The sequence below is a fragment of the Camelus bactrianus genome, chromosome 16, assembly GCF_048773025.1.
Source record: "Camelus bactrianus isolate YW-2024 breed Bactrian camel chromosome 16, ASM4877302v1, whole genome shotgun sequence".
NCBI lineage: Eukaryota > Metazoa > Chordata > Mammalia > Artiodactyla > Camelidae > Camelus > Camelus bactrianus.
This window is the reverse complement of record NC_133554.1, coordinates 9,088,017-9,108,559: the sequence shown is the minus strand read 5'-3', so window position 1 is coordinate 9,108,559 and position 20,543 is coordinate 9,088,017.

Sequence of the window (20,543 nt, the reverse complement as noted above, 5' to 3'; positions counted from 1 at the left end):
CTGGTAAAGACAGTGTTTTTGAGAACTGGGGATGGGCAGAATTCCTCACGCAGACTAGAAAGATTCTCCTGAGTTGGAAGGAGAGGTTCCGTGGCCCCTGGTGCAGGGGGTTCTTGGACTCTGCTGTCTGGCACTGACCTGGAGGGGAGGAGGGTGGCAAAAAGATTCCAGGGAGGAGCAGCTGTGACTGTTTCCCAAGTGGGACCTGGAAGCAGCAAAGAGCTTCCAAACCCAAGAGGACCGTGCGTTCCAATCGTGGGTCTGCAAGCCCAGCCTGCAAGGGAGTGGCCTTGAAAGGAGCATCAGGAAGGAGTGGGGGGTGGTCTCAGTCAAGAACATCCCTCACTGAGCATCCAAAGGGAGGGCGAGATGGGCCACAAAGCCATGCCTCCCCTCAAGTCACTCACAGACTGGGTGGAAAGGTGGAACATGACACACAACGCAGGAGGAAATAAGCATTCCAGAAGCCAAGCGCTCACTTTCTGAGCGGTGGTCCCTCGGTGTTCACGCCACCGCTGTGGTTCACTCAGAATTCCTCCCTTCATTTATTTTCCCATACACATTGCAGGGGGGAAGGGAGTGAGCTGATCAAAAGGAAGGGGGCAGGGAAACAGGAGGAAGGCAAGAAAATGTTCTGTCCCCTCAAAGAGGGTTTCGTCCCACTAGTCACACTGTGGGAGACGTGTGGACAATCACAGTCAACTGTTTGCATATCTCTAAACATCAAGTGTTGTACAGACAACACAGCTGGATATTTAATGGAATTTTCTAGTTCCCTTCAGGATCACTGGTCTTCGTAGACATAACTCTAAGCCCTAGATACCTCACTGAAAGAGAAGAATGATGTTGAGATTCAGAACAGCAGAACGATCAGACCATTCTGGAAAACATCCAAACCGCATTCTGCCGCAGCTGGTCCAGTTGTCAGCTCTGAGGTCTCAGGTCTAGTTCCTCAACTTCTCTGAGCTTCAGGGGTTATAGATGCAAAGTGGGGGTATCATCAACTATTTACTTTAAAGATTGATGTGAGGAGTCACTCAAGATAGCACTTAAATTAGATAACATCTAAAAAGGACTAAGAGTTGTAGCAACCACATCGTTCAGATAACAGCACAATGTAGGGCAACCTGCGAACTTCCGTTTGGAGTTTCCAATCCACTTCATGGCCTTTCAGTGCCAAGAAATGCGGGCATTTTGCAATTGCAAAGTGGATTCCAAAGAAGAGCATCCCAAATCTCAAAGAAGACAGAGCCTGGTGTCTTAGTCTGCTGGGGCTGCCAGCAAATACCAGACTGATGGGCTTAAATAACAGACATTTATTTTCTCACAGTTCTGGAAGCTGGAAGTCCAAGCTCAGGATGCCAGTGTGGTCGGTTCCTGGTGAGGGCTCTCTGCCTAGCTTGTTGACAGCCGTCATCTCGCTGGCTGCTCACCTGACCTCTACTTTGTGTGTGTGTGGTGAGGGGGAGGGACAGCGATCTCCGAGGTCTCTTCTTATAAGGACACCAATCCTATGGTATCAGAGTCCCGCCCTTATGATCTCATTTAACCTTAATTACCTTCTCAGAGGTCCCATCTCCAAATACAGCCACTCTGGGGGTGGGGGCTAGGGCTTAAGCATACGAGTGAGAGTGAGGGGAATTCAAACATCCCATCTGTAACCCCCAGTTTGGGCTTGATGGTGAGATTAGCCAAGTCCAGAAGCCTGCCTGCCCAGCCCCACCCCTCCTTCCCCTGTGATCATTCTGGAAAACAAGACATGTCTCCTTACAGCAGAGACGGGCAATATTGAAATTGCTCCCCTAATCTTTATGCGATTGCCTTCTCCCTGATAGAAATATTGCCTCTTGCTGAGTATTTATTGTCTGCTTCTCTCCAAAGTATTGACTTTATGTAACAGTTTGATATACATCAAATCCTTTACGGATTTAATAAACTCCTCTGGTCAGCCTTCTGTTGTGAACACAATGAGATTTATGGTCGTCTTGGTGTAAAACCCTTTTTCCTTGAAATTTTCTACTTCCAGGTATCAAAAGATAAGAAGGGATGCATTTATCATCTTGGAAATCGTAGCCCACGTCGGCCGGCTGGATATTAGTCAGAAATGACTAGTGGTTAGAGGACTAAAATATGACAAATGCTTGACGGCCGAACAGCTGGGGCTGGGAGAAAAGCAAGATTTAAAAAAAAAAAGTCCTCCTCTTCCCCTCAAAAAGGATTTTTCTTCGCAATTAATCATGAGAGCATCTGGGGCATAGTGCAGACTAATTTGGGTTGGATGCATAGCCTTGGGAGGACTCAACGAAAGATGAACAAGTTGAGTCAATTCGGGACACATTTAGCAATGTCTGTTTCCTACCAGATGAGGGCTGAGGACCTGCAGACAAGGGCCATGCCACAATGCTAGATGGGGTGGATGCAGGCAGGCAGGAGGGCACCTGTGTGAGAACTAACACATCCTCTGGGTCTTCCTGCTGCTTCTGTGTCCATCCCTGAGGCTCTTACCCCAGGCACATAATCACCCACTTACATCTCTCTCTGTCCCCCTTAGACTGAATCAGAACAACATCAGACCAACCACTTTCTTTAGCACCTAGAGAACGCAAGATCGAAGGATTGTTTGCCAAGTGAATAGACAAGTGAATGAGTGAATGAATGCACACACACAAAAAAATGAATGAATCTGGCCTAGATGGCTTGGAAGAGGGAAAGACAGGAAAAAAAAAAAACACCATCCAGGAAACGACTGAACTCCGTGGGTGTTTATAATTCTCCTTGATCTCAAAAGAAACTTTCTGGAAGGAAATACAACCTTAACGAGGAGTTGGGGAGGATCAAGAGAGAGGAGCTTCTTCAAGGTTCTAGATGTTTTTCTCAAGAACTTATGGGAAAGGGGAAAAGAAATAGGAAAGAGATTTATTGAGTCGCAAAGCCTCCCATTAAAATTCAGCGTGGCGACAAAAGTGGGCTCCCACGTTTAATTGTCTCCCTCACGGTAACTGCGTGTCAGACTTTTCTAAGAGCCTATTAATTCTGTAATTTAGTGCGGCCAGAGCAGAGGGATCGGTAGAGCCTGCATGGGTTTTTCTCTCTTCCCATTGACTACCTGTCATCTTGCATGAATGCTAGGGTGGCTTCCTCCTGGAACACTGGAAATACCCCCAAATTAAAAAGGGTTTATAGTCAGCTTAATAATTAAGAACAAAAACAACTGGTACACCAGTTAGCAAAAATGGGGTCCACGACACTGTAGGTTATTTTAATTACAGCTAAAAATAACTGGGCCCTGTGGATGCCAAATCCTGGGCAGAGAGAAGACCCAAGTGGCTCTTCTGTGTGGATGGAGCTGCTGTCAAATAAAAAGGTGATTTATCCTCATGGCTCCCAAACCTGCTGAGCAATGCGCCTGCATGCAGGTGATACGTGGCCGGGCTTGCCTTGTCCCAGCTCTCCCCCCATCAAAGGCATCTTGCAGTCTCTCTTGTCCATGTTTAATTAGGACCCCCAGCAGGTCAGACTTCTTTAGAGGAGGGGTGCTCTCCAGCCCCGGGGCCCGGAGCAGGGGAGCTTTCATGATGTAAGCAGCTAGTGAGACACCTTGAACTTGCATGGCTGTCTTCCGCTCTCAAAGGCTGCTTCTGTGATCTTACCTCTGTGTCCCCACGATAACTGGGAATCAGCAGGGATCTGACGTGGGGGAAATAGCACATGTTAGCGGAGAGCCGGATGCAGCCCGTCCTCCACCACTATCTCGCTGGGGTCTTGGGTCTGTCTCTGGCCAAAACTCTGGGCCTTGGCTTCATTCATTCATTCATTCATTCATTCATTCATAAAGCACATATTTACTATGACTACTACTGGTAAGTCTCTCTGCTGGGTCCTAAGAACATACTGATGGACCAGGCCTGTGTCTGCCCTCTGGAGTGATGCGCAGTTGGGAAAGGTGGCGGTCAGATGGCAGGGAAAGCATGTGCATTGAGTCCAGTCAAAATGAACATTTCACAACCAGATACCTGCTGGGGTGCTTGGACTTAAGTGCTGGTGTGTGGATGAGAGGGTGAGCTAGGAAGCTACAGAAGGCTGCACACCCAGGTCTCTTTTGTATCTCATTCTAAGGAATTTGGGTTTTTTTCTTAGGCTTGTTTTGTTTTGTTTTTTTGTCTTGGGTGGGGTTTGTCATTGCTATTGTTTTGGGGGGACATACACTGAGTGCATATATAGTATAAGTATTTCAAACACTGAATTATTTCCTGTTACAAACTTCCCTTAAATTTTTTTTCTTTCTGATTATGATAGCAATCTATTTATTAAGAAAAAATTAGAGCAATCATACTCCTGAGCATATATCAGGAGGAAACTCTAATTCGACAGGGTACAGGCACCCCAATGTTCACAGCAGCACTATTTACAATAGCCAAGACATGAAAACAAACTAAATGTCCACCAACAGATGAATGGATAAGGAAGTTGTGATATAGATGCACAATGGAATACTACTCAGCCATTAAAAAGAATGAAATAATGCCATTTGCAGCAACATGGATGGACCTAGGGATGATCACACTAAGTGAAGTGAGCCAGAAAGAGAAAGAAAAATGCTATATGATATCACTTATATGTGTAATCTAAAAAAAAATGACACAAATGAACTTATTTACAAAACAGACTCACAGATATAGAAAACAAACGATAGTTACCAAAGGGGAAAGGTGGGGGAGGGATAAATTGGGAGTTTGGGATCTGCAGATTCTAACTACTATATATAAAATAGTTAAACAACAAGGTCCTACAGTATAGCACAGGGAGCTATATTCAGTGTCCTATAGTAAATCATAATGGGAAAGAATATATATGTGTGTGTGTGTGTACAACTGAATCACCATGATGTCCACCAGAGACCAACATAACATTGTATATCGACTGTACTTCAATAAATTTTTTTACAAATTAGGAAGACTAAAAATGTACAAAAAGTTTTAAAAAGGACTCATAATCCAAGTACCTCTTCTTTTGCGATCAAAACTAGAAATCTCTCCCGCCATCCAATATACCACCCTTCTTTCTTTCATCTACAACATGCAGTGACCATCTCTCAAGCTATGATTTCAGTGGAATTGCTGAGCCAGGTATGCGCTTTCTATGGTTCTAAATTTTTAAAGATACAGCCAAGCTACCTGGGAAACACTGCATCAACTTACCAGGAGGTTACAAGCCTGCCTATTTCCTTACATCCTTGCCAAGCTTATACATTATCTACCTTTTAAATTTTTTCTCAGTGGTATAAATCAAAAATGTTTTACTTGCCTGTTTATTTAATTAATAGTGAGAGACACTGACATTTTATGTTTGTTGGCCATCCCAGTTTTTCTTCTTCTATCTTCTGTGGAATTATGGCCTGCCTATTTCATTTGCCCCACTGTATGTTTGGTTTTTACTTATTGATCTGTAGGAGTCCCTCATAGACTAGGCATATTAACTTTCGAAAATTAATGTATCAATTAAACAAGTTTTAGCGCTTTTCTGCAACTAAACAGACATGATGATTTTTGTAGAGGAAATGATCATTGGCAGGTATTCACTTACAGGAGAAGACATTTATAATGTATCAAGTTAAAAGTCAGAGAAAAACAGCCTGTACAGCAGCATCCCAGAAGCAATGTGCCTAAGGGGAAAAAATGCAGATGAAGGAAAAATAGTCTGAAACACTATACACTAAAATGCAAATACTAGTCCAAAGGGGCAGAATTACAGGTAACTTCTGTTTTTTATGAGATAGTAACTTTTCAATCTATTTGATGCGTTTAAAACATATATAAACACACATGTGTTTTAATCTATTATATGGGTTGCAAATATTCTCACTCACTCTGGTGTTTGTTTTTGGATTTATTTGCATCTTTTGCTATGTCAAAGGTTTAAATGTTTATCTATTTAAGTGTATAAATCTCTTCCTTTATAGCTTTGAAGTTTTGTGTATCACTTAGGCCTTTCTACCTCAAGATTATAAAATCATTATCTTTAAGTTCCTTTTAGTTCTATTCTGATTTGGGTCTTTTTCTAGATTTGTTTTAATCCATTAGGGTTTTTCTTTTACGTTAAGGTGTGAGATAAAGATCTAAAATGTATGCTATTCCAAAGAGATAACAAATTGCCCAACACCAATTTATTGAATAGATCATCCTTTCAGCCCTTGATTTAGAACACCTCTTTCATTGTCTAGAACACTCCCTTACAAACCGGAGTCTGTACCTAAATTCTCTATTCTGTTCCATTGATTTGTTGGTCCATTTATGTGCTAATGTGTTTTAATTGTTTTTGTAGCTTCATAGCACAATTCTAAACAGCCCGTGTTATAGCACTTCCCTGTGGGAAAAAAAATGGTGAAAAATCATGGAGGAGGAACCCAAAAGAAAGATATACAGAAAATACCCAAGAATGTCACCTGGGGTGGGGGAGACAAAGAGATGGGGTTGAGAAGGAACATATATTGGCTTCAACAGCACTGGTCACACTACTAATACTTAAGCAGAGGGCTGGGTCACAGGTGCATGTTTTATTATTTATTATTATTATTATGCTTTATAGTCAATATTATAAATGCTCTTTTTGTATATGTCAATTGTTTCATTTTAATAAAAAATAATAATGAGGGAGGGTTTGCAGTTCAAGATGCTGGACTAAGATGATGCTAAAACCCCTACTTTCTGCTCCAAACTCCTAGAGATACGGAAAAACACACACACATGCTCAAAAATAAGAACAAGCAATCCCTGTGGTTTTTAAAGCAAGAACCCTAAAAGAACCTCTGGAATGCAGTGTGCCTAGCAGCAGTAAGTAGGGCTAAAACCACACAGCAACCAGGCTGCAGGCCAGATGGATGCCTCCCAGAAGAACCCAAGGATGGGAAACCCACTTCCTGTCCACTCAAGTCTTGCACCAAGACTTCCTGCACCTGGTTGCTTGGTGGACAGGACCTAGAGATGGGGCTGAGGCTGCTGAGAAATCCAGCAGGTGAATTCAAAAACAAGAGGCACAAGGCAGCCCAGGAAAATCACCACCACGAAGGATTAACCGCAAACTCTGCAAATTAAATCACTTACCTCTGAGGGAAAAGGCATCAAACAGAGCCCTCGAAGTAGCAAGCATCGTAACAGACTTACAGAGGTCAAGAAAGGAACCGCAACACAAGAAACAAAACGATGAAATAAAAAGAAAGGGGCTATGGAAAGGAAGCAATTAGAGATCTTCGAAATGAAAGAGAGAGTTCATGAAATTTTAAAACCCAACAGCGAAACTGACCAGAATGCTGGAACAGAGCAGAAGACTAGAAATTGAGACCGAAAAATATCTAACAGAGCAGAGCCAAACAGAGATGGGAGACTTAACAATAGAAAAGAAAAAAGTTGAAAGACAGGGAAAGCGACTCCAAAAGCTCCAAAATAGGACTGATCGGAGTTCCAGGAGAACAGGGGGAGCTGACAGAGAAGTCGGTGCTTGAAGAAGTCACAGTGGAGAATTTCACAGAACTCGAATAAGCCATGAGTCCCCGGGATCTAAAAATTCTACCAAGTGTTAAGCAGGATTAAAAAGAAAAAAAAAATGCATGCCTACACTGATGACGGTAAAACTCAGAAAACGTAGAGAAAGGAGAACATTCTGAGGGTCCTGAAGAGAGCGATTGCTGGAAAGGAAGGAGAACCTGCCCTCCTCTGAGACCACATAGCTGGGTGGTTGAGTGCCTGACGCCAGTCTCCACTCCATCCCTTCTACCTGCGTGGCCTTGAGCACGTTATTCTGCCTTAGCTTCCTCCTCTGTAAAAGAAGGACGCTACTAATACCGCCCTTGTAAGGTTGCTGGGAGGATTAAATGACTGAATTCACATGAAGCCCTTAGAACAATTCTGGACACATCGTCAGAGACTGAGAAATGCTGGGTTTTATGAATTGCATTTATTATTCTCATCATTATCAGTTTTCTCCTAAGCAACACAGGCTCCCAAGTTAGGAGACAGTGGGGCTCAGGGTGACCCGTGTCTGCTGATGAGGGAGCTTTTCTTCTCAATGGACCTGGAAGAGGAGAACAAGGTCTGTGTTGGTGGATCACCCACCACAGGTCAGGGAATTTCACCCCATTTAATCTTGGCAACACCCTGAGATGAGTCAGAATATCATCATCATGCAGAAGAGAAAACTGGGGCTCTGAGAGGTTGATGGATTTGCCCAAGGTCCCAGAGCTGGGAAGCAGTGGAGTCAGTGGACTCAGACATCCGACCCCAAAGTCCATGTTCTTTTTTTTTTTTTAATGTATTTTCTTTCATTTTCCTTTTGGACAGTGGAGGTAATTAGGTTTATTTACTTATTTTTAGAGGGGGTACTCGGGATTGAACCCAAGATCTCATGCATGCTAAGCATGCACCCTACCACTGAGCTATACCCTCTCCCCAAAGTCCATGTTCTTGGTCGTCCCATGGGAAGACTGGGAGATGCCAGGATCCTGGCCTTGAGTCTGGTCCTGGAGCTCCTACCTCTAGAAGCACCTCCTCTGGCCTCAGAAAATGTAGCACTACCTCCAAGCAGGAAGAAAATAAACTATCCTGATTTCTTGCAACAGCTTCCATAACCAACATGACATTGTGAAGGACGTGCCAATATTTGTAATCTCCCCTGACAAGTTGTTAAGTATTTATAGAAACATTCTCTTCTGGTCCTGCTTAAGGGAAGTAGTGTATCTAATTTCCTCCGGAGACATGTGCTGGGGGAAATCAGAAAGATAATCTGTCATCGTAAATAGCAATAAATAGCCCTCCTGAGAGAGTTGCTTGTTTAGCAAAGTTGCTTGAATAGGAGCAGATTTTCTTTTCTTCACAGCTCTGGGATGCTAAGCCCTGGGGAGTCATGAATTAGGAAGGTGCTGTGTTCCAGACTTTCAGGGATGAGGGGAGGAAGTTCAAGGCTGGGATGGTACCCCCTGAGCTCAGGACACAGACACAGGACCAGCATGGGGAAACCACAGACAAAGGGAAGAAGAGGTAATTTCTGGGACAGAGCTCTCTGAGGACCCCAGGCACCAAAGACATATAGGGACCTTCAGGTTTCATCTCCTCTTTTAGATGAAATGCAATCTCAGGGAAATTGAGAAGCATAAGATCTGGGCTCCAGTTTTTTCTTCTGATGGATGATGTTGGCCAAATCTGTTCCCCTCTCTGTAACTCGGTCTTCCCCATGGGCCAAATGGAATAAAAGGTTGAAGCAGATTATCTCAGAAAGCTGTGTTGGCTCTGATATTCTTTAAGAAGGGCCTTGAAAAGAGATGACTGCAAATGGGGCATTGGTGCTGGCCCAGAGGTTCAGAGCCAGGCCAGCCCATTCCCAACAGGTTATTTGATCTGGATGCCCCTGCCCAGAACCCAGCTGGCTGAAACACACTCTCTCCCTCCTTGGCAAGTACTTGTGTGTGAATGACTTTTTAAAGGTATTTCAGATTAAGGGAGAAGCTCTGCACTTATTTTGTGTGAGTCAGGCCAGGGCTGAAGAATAGGGTTCTACAAGGGCCCTCCAAGAGGAGGATGGAGACTGATGCCATGTGCTGAAAAGAGCAGTTCAGCCTGGAGATAAGAAGATTCTGATGAATGGGTTACACACTCTCCAAATCTCCAACAGGTCCAACGGGTGACCCAAGATTCATCTTCAGATGGGTGGCCCCTGAGGGAAATCAATCTCAGCTCTGTGGCTGGAACAAATGGATGCCATTGGAGATGCCCAGAAATCCAATGAGTTGTTTCGAGTGGTAATGAGCTCCCCATCACTTGGGCTGTGCAAGCAGAGGTTCATTGACCACCTCTTGGGGAGGATGGAGCAGAAATTCCTAGCCTGGATAGGGAGGTTGAACTAACTCATTCTAAGGTCCCTTCTGATTATAGAACTCAGACTTTATTTCTGGGCTTTCTATTAATTTTTGGATCGCTCTCACTCTGAGGACATATAAAAATAATTTTTGGTCCTCCAAGATCCTGACAAGTTGGAGGGAATCCCACCCACAATAGAGGCCAGGAGCAGCACCAAGAGGTCTTTGCCCCTGGACCTACTCTTCTCTCAAGCCTTCCGGCTTACAACTTCTGTACTCATCAACATTGGTTGAGTCAAACATCAAAGCACAGAACCCAAATGAACAGAAGATGCTCAGGGGAAGGACTAGGATGAAGGAGACCCTGCAGAAGACCACTGCAGGGCCTGCTCAAAGATGATTTGAAAAGCCAAGAGGTGTGAGCACGAAACAGGCAAAGGAGAGACACAGTTCCAGCTGCACTAGGGTCCTCACCGTCTTGGGTCATGGAACGTTTTAACTCAGTTCTGCTTCACCTAAACTGGGACTCTTGTCACAGAATCACAGAAAGTCTGGGCAGAGGAAGCTGGGGGTGGGGGTGGGGTCATTGTATTCAACTTCCCATTTATTCCCCAGGAAAACTGAGATCCAAAGGGGCTGACTTTCCTGGATGTTCGAATGAGACGGTATAACAAACTTTCCAAAAATTACTGAAGAAATCGCTAGACCCAGAGGCTGAAAGCTAACGTTGAATGAACCCTAAATTGCTCAAGCTGTTGATTTAAGGAGTCTGATGCCTCTGTAGGCTTCTTAGCAGCACCACCTGACACTGCTGAAAGATTTCCCTTTTACTAGCAGAAGCTTCCAGACAGCATCCCTGGTTATTTTGCACAGTTGTGCCGTTGGTCTTGATTCTTCACTTTTAAAGAATCTTAGTTCCCAAGGGGTAAGTTCCTTAGGACCTGGAGTTCATAACAAAAGTCATCTGTTTGACCAAACACATTTGGCTTTTATAGTGACTGGCCTGCGATCTGACTTCTGCCTGTAAACTGAAGGCTGACAGCTCTCATCTAGAGGTCTGCAGAACACTGAGAAGTCATCCTCCTGGGCGGCAGCAACACATTCCAGGCCGCCCCTGCTCAGACAGGAAAAGGTTGCATTACTCCCATCTGAGGATACAGGGAAACAGGGTGCCATCCTATCATGGGGAAAGTCTCTTTGAAGGGTGTATGCTGTTCAGAGCCCTTTTGGATGAAGATGTCCAGGAAATACAGGAGTATTCTGCATCCATGGGCACCCACTGACCAGTGATTCACAGCTGATCCAGGGGGAGCCAATCCATTGGCTTGGCTGAGCCAACCACAGGCTTCCCTCTGGGAATTTTAAATCAGGAAGCACTGGAGCCAGTCTCCAAAAGATTATGAACTGAGAGGTCATGGACACCTTGATGTGTATTCTTTTAAACCACTGTTTGTGCTAATTTCTTACATCAGCCATGGAAAACTAATCAAAAGTCAACAAAGTAATCATGTAAAATTTATACAGTGGATCCCTTGAACAACACAGGTTTGATCCACTTATATGTGGATTTTTTTTTCCGTAAACATACAAGTGACCCTCCGTAACCACAGGTTCGGTACACCTGGATTCAACCAACTCACCATCACAAACTTGATACACAATCCGTGGTTGGTTTAATCCACGCACACCAACTGGCAGATATGGAGGATGGACTATGGGACTTGAGTATCCTCAGATTTGGGTATCCAAGCCCTGTGAGTCCTTGTAGCAAATCCAACCTGGAGATGATCTTGGGGACTCCCAGCAGAAGTGTCACATTTAACATTCATTATGTAAACAGGCTTAAAACAAGCAAATCCCAATTTAGCATACATTTTTTTCTTACCTTAATCAATATACATCATCACTTTTGCCACCACCCATACAGAAATTTATATAATCCACATAAATATCCAAAAGTTAATTTTTAAATTGGTAAATCTCAGAAGAGAAAATTAGAGGGACAAATTATATTCATTTCCATATTTATCTCTTAATATTCTAATCTGTGGCCACACTTTTTGTCCTAGCTGTCGAGTGCATTATTCTTAACCTGTGAACCACAGACCATTGGGAAGTCGTGAATTCATAGAGGTACTAAATATTCTCTGTACATAGAAAAACTCTTATACATGTGATAAATAATGTATATCTCTCAACTCTATCTTACATAGAGATACAACTATTTTTTAAATATATATGGGTGTTTGAGGTTAATAAAACATGAATTTCTTTAAAAGTACAATTGCATGTGTAGAAGTGAAGATGGCAATGTACAGTTTCACAAAATGAAATGAAATGACCTTGAAAATCTATAAAGAATGAATGTATGTATGTTCCTAAGTGACTGAAGTATTTTGCTGTACACCAGAAATTGACACATTGTAAACTGCCTGTACTTCAATAAAAATGTATTTTTTAAAAATCCTTATAGCGCCCAGGAAAACAATAGAAAGTAATGCTAGTATTTCAGAAATGAGGAAGAAATTTAGAATATAAATAAACAAGATTTGATCTGAAAAGAAACTAAGTCGGAGGAAAACTGCCAAAGAGAAAGACAATTTTGAAAGGAGGCGCTGTCCCAGGGAGCTCCAAACTCAGAGGTGTTAGATAGAAGAGAAGAGAGTGGACCCCGGGTATTCAGAGAAGAGTTATCTGGGGAGCAGCACTCAGGTCAGCCCCTTCCCTCTCCCAAGACAGACAGAAAGAGTATGAAGTTCTGTCCCGCATATTCAGTAAGCCCCGTTCCACGTCAAGATGATACTGACCACCAGGAAGGATAGGAACTGATATACTCATAAAATACACAATACCGGTCAGTCCCTCCTTGCTGAAACCACAGGTAGGCTATGGGAAACACAAGAGGCATGTATTCCTGGATATGGGGCCACATGAAAAATTCATTAAGTATTTATGGAAAACCAGGAAAGAAAGGAATCCAATGCAACAAACTCAGAGCAGGCTTTCAAAGAGGAATAAAGTTATCTCTTTAAAATTGATTAAACAGCTTGAAAATTTAAATTTTCAAAATCATCAAATCAATTAAATTTTAAATCATTAAAATAAGAAACTCAGAAATAATAAACTAAACATTTTCTCTCTGGACATAGTAAATAATAGCATAATAAATGAAAGCAAAACCAAAGCAGAAAAAAAAAATAGACCTAAATCAGTAAAATCAAAGATATCTTTAAAAATACCAAGAAAATATACAAATTACCAGTGGCAATGAAGAAATAAGAGAAAAGGAAAAATGAATAATATTCAAAAGGAGAAATTACACCTAGTCACAGATATGGAAAAGACTTTTAAAACTACAAGAGAACACTAATGACTTTATTCAACAAATTTTAAAATCTAGGTAAAATAGATAATTTCCTAGGAAAATTACTTAAATGTATTCAAGCAGAGACAGGAATTCTGAATGAACTAATTGTGGGAGAAATTGAAATAACAGTCAACAATTACCTCCCAAATGGTTACCACCCCATCAGGATTTGGGGGCCAGTTATACTAAAATATTGAACAAACAGAAAATATCTAACTATACAAAATATTCCAGAGTGTACAGAAATCATCCCAGTTTATTCCATAAAGTTTAGCATAACCATGATAGCAAAACTGAACAAGTATAACACAAAAAAGTTCTGCAAGCCAATCTCGTTTAAGTTCTTAAATGTAAACTTTTAAAAGAATTCATTAACATATCAAATGCATCATTGTATTAAAAGAGTAATCATTTATCACCAAAAGAATTTTTCCCCAGACATGTAAGAACAATTCAATATTATGAAATCTTTAAATGGAAATCACCACATTAATAAAGTAAATGAAAAGAAACATAAGATTACCTCAATTGTGGGTGGAAAAGCATTTGATCAAATTCAACATTCTTTTTTTTTTTTGAGATAAAATTGACATATACCATGTTTCAGGCACACAACATAATGATTGGTCATATGTATATATTACAAAGTGATCCCACAGTAAGTCTAGTTATCCATCATCACACATAATTATACAAAAATGTTTATTGTGGTGAGAACTTTTAAGATCTACTCTCGTAGCAACGTCCAAATATCTAATACAGTATTGTTAACCACAGTCACCATGCTGCACATTACATCCCCAGGACTCACTTATAATTGGAAGTTTGTACCTTTGGCCATCTTTACCCATTTCATTCATTCAACATTCTTAAAGCCCTCAGTACACTCAGAATAGAAGAAATTTTTCTTAATCTTACAAAGCCCATCTGTTAGTAACCTATGATAAACATCACAATTAATGATGAAAACATCTGAAATACTTCCTCCAAAAAAGAAATTAAAAATACAAAGATGATTGCTGTCACCATGATTATATACCATTGTACTGAAAGTTCTAGTGACTGGAACAAGACAAGAAAATCAAATAGAAGAGCAATCACTGGGAAAGAAGACAGGGGTTTGTCCGCGTCCACAGACCATATAATCGTCTCTCTGGAAAATCCAGGAAAATCAAATGAGAAGGCACTAGAACTAAAGGGAGAGTCCCCAGTTCTAAAGAAAACTGTGTATCCGTTTGAAAAAAATTAAGTTAGATACATAACTTCCACCACACAAAATATAAATCCCAGACAGATTGAAAAGTTAAATGTAAAAAAAAAAAAAAAAAACTATAAAAGGGTTCAGATAAAACTACAAAATAATCCTATAATCTTGGTGTTGGAAAGCTTTTCCTAAAACAAGACACATAACCCAGAAGCCACATAATAAAAGATAAGCATATTTAATCTCATAAAATTTAAAACACTTTGTTGAACAACGATACCTTATGTACAAAGTTAAATTACAAGCAGCAAATGAGGAGACATTACATGTAACACATTTAACACACAAAGAATTTATAGCCAGAATATATCAAGATCTTATACAAATCAATTTTTAAAAAGACACACAGCACAATAAAAACTGGACAAAGTATACAAATAGGCATTTCACAGAAGAAAAATACAAATGTCAATAACCATATGAGAAAATAGACAGCTTCCACTAGTAACCAGGAAAATGGAAATTAAAACAATAATGAGAGATGACTTTCCACTTACTATATTGCCCAAAATTAAAAAGATTGATAGTAACAAATGTTAGCAAGAATATGGAGAAACGGGGCTTTCAGATGCTTGCTGGAAGCAGTCTGAACTGCGAGGTCATTTGGTAGCCATCAGGGCATCATTGACTGACTTAAATACGCATTCCCTTTACCCCAGCAACTGCACTTCTAGAAACACAGCCTGAAGAAATACTGGCTTGTGTGCAAGAGATATACATACAACGATAGCTGTTGTAGCCTGGTTTGTAATAACAAAACCGCAGTGGGCTGGGGAACTCATAGAGGGACATCAATAGGAGAGTGGCTAAATAAATCATGGAACAACAGCATTCTCTGCAAACACGAAAATCATGCAGTAGGCTTTCATGTACTGATACAGAAAGATGTTCAAGACATATCTTCAAGTCAAACTTGTATAGTATGATGTATGATACCGCTTGTGTTTACACACACACACACACACACACACACACACACACACACACACACACCCTTACACAAAGGACAAGAGGCACGGTAGAAAAACGGACGTCAAGGTACTGACAGTGGTTATCTCTAGGGAAGGGGGGATGAGTAATGAGCCAAGAAAGGGTGACTTTTGTGTGTGGAAGAAATGTTTTGCCCAAAACTGAGATTGAAGCAACCTGTGTGTTCAGCATCTCTGAGGGCCAGCTGGAGGCCTCTTCCGAGAGGGAAGGCAGGACCACGGGCTCACACCCCCAGGTCAATGGGCTCCATGTCAGAGTGAAGCCCTGTTGCTTGAAACATCCGATGAATAGCACCAGATCAATGTGTTATCCCTTCTTCTCAGCTCTATGACTTGATGTTTGTGATTAATGAGTCATGTCTGATGATGGTTCAAAATTATCCATACCACAGATCTAACCTATCACTGAGAAGAATATGATTCCTTAGGACCCTGCGAAGTCAAACAGCAAGCTATGCCCTGCATGAGACGAAGAAGGCAGGTCTGTGTCTGGCTCAGAAAGGTAAGTCTCTCCCAGGATGTCTGGACTGGCCTGTCCTACCTGCACTAGATCTTTCATCAATATTCAATAAACCTTGACTCGCGTCTGGAAATTTTAGTTTACCATGGTTTGCTTAAACCCATAAAAGTAAGAATGTATTAACATAATATCTATGGAATATATTAGATAATAAGTGTCCCCAAACTATAGCTTCTTATTTAGATATCTTCTTAATCAACGGTTGTTAAACAACTCTCTCATCTGGAAGTTCAGAAAACATTTTACTGTCAAAAATAGGCTTTTGCAATTCCACAAGATATGCTGGGTTAGTTCATGTGTGTGTTTTTCACTTCTCTTCTAGTGGATGAAAAGGGGTGAGGTGAAAAGAGGATGGTGTGGAAATAAAGGGATTTTCAGTTGTGGAGCATAAACCCAAAAAAGGGAAGGACCACCCCAAAGCCCGATTCACCCTGAGGTGCTCCTCCTTCTGATGCCCTGTGCACACGGACACGCCACCTTGGGCCCCCAGCCACCACCCCGATTCCACAAGCCTGCAGATCACATCTTCCTTGTAGGGGGGCCCCAGCACTCCTTCCTCCCTCCTGGGGCTGTGTTTTCCTGACAAAACCCCAACCTGATTGAACCCAATTATTTCACTTCTGTCTGCCTGCACCGGGGCAGCTAAATGCTGGCGAAAATCACTTTAAATGAACTGATTAGTTACAATTTAAATTCACACCATGGACAAAATTCAAACAGGAGCAGAGGGGTGGGATGAGCCCTGCAGAAAATTGTTCTCTGCATTTTCTCCCCTTTAACCTCCTCCCCCTACTCAGGTCAGCCCAGGAGGGCACCTCACACTTCAAGGAGGACAGAAAAGGGAACTATTCACAGAAGCTCCCTCCTCCTCCTCTCACCAAACCTGCCAGCCAGTCCCCTCAGCGGGACCCTGACTCCCTCACTTTTTCGGGGAGTTTGTGCCTCTCTCGCATTTTACAATTAACTCAGGTCATTCCACTCCTCTGTTTAATAGCTTCTGTGACTCCCTTCCAACTTTAGAAGAACATCCAAAGTCCTGGCCTTGGGCGGCTGGGCAGTGGGATCTTCGCCCTCCCTAATCACTTGCAGCGGAGGAGGACCGGTCCAGCCCCTCTGCAAGGCTCCTGCTTCTCCACCTAAGGGGTCCTCTGCCCCAGAGAACGCACCAGCTGCACAGACGCCACCCAGAAGCTGGAGAAGTTAGCGCCCCTGGAGACAGCCCTCAACCAGCGGGATTCTTCATATTACTCTGAAAAGTGTTCATGTCCGTTTTAACAGGCATCTAACTTGATGAGACTCCAACTACAAACTCAGTCTCATCTGCAGTGGGCAGAAGATCAAATTTCATTTCCGTTCTTTTGGACTTAGCTGCAAGCCAGTCTAATCAGACGGAGACTTGGGGCACAGTTTATTTACAGAACTTGGGGCGCCCCTCTCCGATTTTCTCCTTTTCAGAATTCCTCCCTCTCTTACCAGCAGCTGTTCTCTGGTTCTGTCCTCCCATTCATCAGGCTCAAAAATGGTTTTCAATCAGAGCTTTGACTGTGTCATGGCTACAGTTTCCCTCAAATTAAAAGTCATAAAAATGAGAGCCTCACTTCTTGCCAGTCCCTCCTTCCCAGTTTCAAAAACCCCACAAAATCTGCCTGGTTTTGGTCATTCCTCAGAGCCTTCAGGACTTTTACATTTTTTCTAGACTTTGTTATCCAAAGGAGGGTCAGTCTATTAGGCACCTGGTCCACTATACTGGAAGAGAAACCCAAGTATGATCAACACATCAGCTTTAGAAAAATATTTGACAATATCAGTTTGTTTATACACAGACTTATTTGTAGTGCAGACTTAAGTGTTGTAAAATGAGATTTGGGGGACTGTGAAAAGGGGACCAAAAATAAAAGCAGATGGGTGGAGAAAAGGTGTATTGAGACCCTTCCAGCGGAGGAAAGCTACAGCAAATGAAAAAAAGTCTGGAATTTCCTGACAGCCAAGGCAACAAGGAAAATTACATGGATTTCATATGCTTCCAAGGCCAGTAATGGGAAACCTACAAATTCATTGAGAAGTTTGCTTTTCTGGTCCTGAACTCAATGGAGTCACATGGCCTCTTTTGTCGTAATGATACTCAGGTTCACAAAGGGACTCCTGGTATTTACAGATTAAATAATTCAGGTAAAGCTTCTCCCATAGAGAGCTTTGATGATGATATGATGATAATGAGGGTGATAATGATGATGGTGGTCCTGGTGGTGATGATAGCGGTGCTGGTGGTAAGATCAAGTCTACATTTATCTTGTCTTTGTAAAGAAGAACCACTTTCAGATTTTAACCCAATACTTCAGTTAGTCAGAATGTCAGATGTCACTCTTTTAAGCCAGGTGTAGGGTCAAACTATCTCCCAAGGACCAGCAAACCCAGCATCCTGGAAGCAAAACACTATCTGCTTTCTGGTCCAGATATCGGCCACCTGGCCACTTAGACAGAGAAAGCCTGCAGGAAAGGCCTGGGGAGCTGGCCCTGGGAGGGCCTCTGGGATCTTTCATTCAATCTGCACATAAGTGCCAGCGCTTTGTTCTGAGGAATTAATCAGCGAAGCGATGATCTGGAGAAGGTGCTTGGGGAAGGAGGGAGGCATGATGCATGTTAATCAGCCTTGCGTGTGAAGCCAGGGCAGGGCCTGGAGAGCCACACACGGCTCTTGAGTTCCCAAGCCCTCCGCCTGCCACCACTCAGGGGCCACCAGTGGGGCCCCAGTGGTGGGGGAGGAAGTATGGTGTGGCGCCAACACAGCCCCTGACTCATGCTCTCAATGTAAGAGGCAGCTGCTGAGCTGGGATTTTGTCTGGGGCTGTCTTTTTTTTTTTCTAATTGAAGTATAGTCGGTTTACAATGGTTTACAATGTTGTGTTCATTTCTGGTATACAGCATAGAGATTCAGTGGGGCTGTGTCTGGAGAAGGGTCACAAGCAAAGGTTTTTCTGTGTTTGAGGTCAGGGTTTAATCAGTGACTGCGGTCGGGACTGAGGCTGAGGTCCTGGGCTGGGGTAAGTACAAGGATGTGGGATAAGTATATGGCCAAGATCAGTGCTCAGCCTGAGGCTCATTCTGTGACCAATGCAAAGACTTGGTTTATGTTCCTGGTTGGGGCTTAGCTGAGATCAAAGTCAGGGTACTGGGGACCCTGATTAGAAACCCAGCACCTCTGAAGTCCCCGCAGCCAGGGAGCATGTCAGCACTGGGACCCACATGTGAGTATCTCCCAGGTGACTGGGCCATCCTCACTCTCCTCCCGTGCAGGCCTGGAAGGGATCCCCTTGTCCAACCTGGCATTTTACACGCATCACACACCTCTCCCAGCAACAGCTTCCTTAAGAAATGTTGCTCTTTTTTCTCCAAATCACTGAATACATTTAGACATAATTGGGATATACCGGGATTTCTCTCAAAATCTAGGCCACCTGCATGGCGAGCTGCGGTCACCCCTACGAGGCTCATGCTTAACCAGCTGGCGTCTGGCTTTCTGCCCTCTGGTAGGTGATTTCAGTGGGAGAGTAAAGGAAGTGCCCTTAGTTTCATTTGATTGACATACATTTTCAAGTCAGGTGAATGTAGGCACATATGTTACACATTCAAGCAACTCAGAAGGGCTTACGATGAGAAGCACCCACCTCCTCCCCAGCCCCCACTGGAGAGCCTCGGGACATACGTGCTGGTTAACATTTTGCCGCTTCTGTCTCTGTAGAACCCGGTGGGGTAGAGAGGAGAGCGTTCCCTCTCTCACTTCACCTGACATCCACTCCCGAGGCTGGGTGCTTTTGGCTACGTTCTGCACGCATGGAACACACAGTCCAATATGCTCCCACCTTGAAGCAATCTCTGTCTCCAGGGTGAGGCTGGACATTAAGTCAGGTGTTATAATGCCAGGAAGAAGGCAATAACTGCCAGGATAAAAATACAAGGGAGTGTATTTTAGAAATCCAGGGAGAAGTCCAGCCAGGGCTGCAGGGTGGCAGTTGGGGATGTTGCAAGGAGGAAGCCAACTTCATTCTCTTTTTCCCTCCAAGGTTAGGACATTAGATTGTCCCACCAAGGGGACATTAAATGAGTTGCTGATGTCTGGGAGGAGCCGGCATCTGAGAACAGCCAGGGCCTGTGCCCTAGTTGGGGGGCTGTTTCGAGGGGTCCCTAGTGCGCACCTGCTCAGGGCCCTTGGCCTGCAAGACTCCTCAGCGACAATCGGTTTGGGGCTTCCATCCCTGAGGTGGTATCTGCACACACAGTTTTCGCTGCAGTTTTGATGCAGGCTGCTTGGAAGGGGGATTTTTGCAGGGGTTCTGGTTCTGTGGGTTTGCTGTCTTTGATCTGCATCTACTTAGCAGAAATGCGGCCCCAGGCCTGTGTCTCTGTGAGTCGGGCTGAGGCTGCCTCGCCCTGCCCCAGCGTGGCACAGGGACGGAAGGAATGACTCCCCGGGGTGGCAAGTACCTAACGGTGACTCACACTGATTGTGATGCAATGACTGACTCACAGCTTTAAGATCCCTCCTGGGAGCCTGTCTCGCA